The sequence below is a fragment of the Lolium rigidum genome, chromosome 3 (assembly GCF_022539505.1).
Source record: "Lolium rigidum isolate FL_2022 chromosome 3, APGP_CSIRO_Lrig_0.1, whole genome shotgun sequence".
NCBI lineage: Eukaryota > Viridiplantae > Streptophyta > Magnoliopsida > Poales > Poaceae > Lolium > Lolium rigidum.
In genome coordinates, this window is record NC_061510.1 from 101,269,543 (window position 1) to 101,270,939 (window position 1,397).

Sequence of the window (1,397 nt, forward strand, 5' to 3'; positions counted from 1 at the left end):
ATTGGTAGTCACTAGGGTCACCACCAATCTTGTAGACGACGTATGCCGATGAGTTCGGCACTTCTGTTGCTGCCAACGCGAACGGCAGCGGTGGATGGGACTGGAGTGGCATCTCTCCTTTGTAAGTCCCCGAGCTGGTCCCGACGGAGAATACCGATGGCTCATGATTTCCTGGATCACGCGCGGAGCGACACGCTCCAAAGTGTTCACCGGGCTCTCGAGTGGCGGTGCAGCGAATGAGCCACCATGAAGTTGATCTCCCGACGCAGCGACCTGGTGCGTTCTTCCGACGGGGTGGACAGGTCCACTCCATCGAGCGCGCCTTCAGGTGAGAACCCCTTCCACCCGATGCCATGGGAGCGGGTTCCGTGGAAAGAGCCGATGAGTTCGGCTTCGAGGACTGCCTTGATCTCGTCATGCTTCTTCTTGAGCTCGTCGGTCGGATCCTCGTACTTGACCGGAGTGCTTTCCGCCATCTCGGATGTAGATGGCGATGCGGTGGATGTCGAAGATTGTCCCACCGGGCGTGCCGAAATGTGTTGCGGTCGAAACCCACCGGCGGGCAGCGACCGGCAACACCGTAGAGCCGGGAACAACTAGGGCTGCGGCTGGCCCCGGTCCCTCGGAGCGACGGCCCGCAAAGCCTTCCGGTCACACGTCCGATGCTCGTCGCAAGGGCGTGCCACCTGACCTATACCCGGTCGGGAAGGTGTTGGATGATGCCTCGCTTAGTTTCCTGCATGGCATACACGTAAACGTTAAATACGAGCCTCGATCGGCTCTCGGGTTGTCCCGTGAATCGGCTCAAAGAGCCGATCCACCCATGATTCGTACGAGGTGTACGAATATATGGTGGTCCTGCTTGATCAAGACAAAGCTAAAACGATCTACGACGATTTAGGGTTTTCACCGCACAATCGGATCATCCTACTCACGATTGGGCCTCGCGCTCGCGTACGGTGATCGTAAGCCGATCCTAGACAGGGCCTAAAAACCAACACGAGGTTGATCCCCGGAACATCCTGTCTAGGGCTAGCAAACTACACCCTACACGCCAGCTGGATCCTCCAACCCTTTGTAAGGCCTAACTATTGCGGATGTTAAACTAATCCTTGAAGAACAAGGAGCAACCGTAACGGATCGGATCTACTAAACAATGATCAAGCGGGGTGCCGCCCCTACACCTAAGATAGGTGTAAGGGCGGCTAGATGTATACGGGTTGCACTACGACAGCATATGATACGAAGAACAATGCTAACCCTAACACATCTAAGATAACTACGTTGCTCGCCATCAAAAAGGCTTCAAGCACGAGCAACGCATGAACAACGTGAAGCTTGTGCTGCCTAGATCGCAAGATGCGATCTAGGCAGCATGGTGCTTACCAGGAGAAACC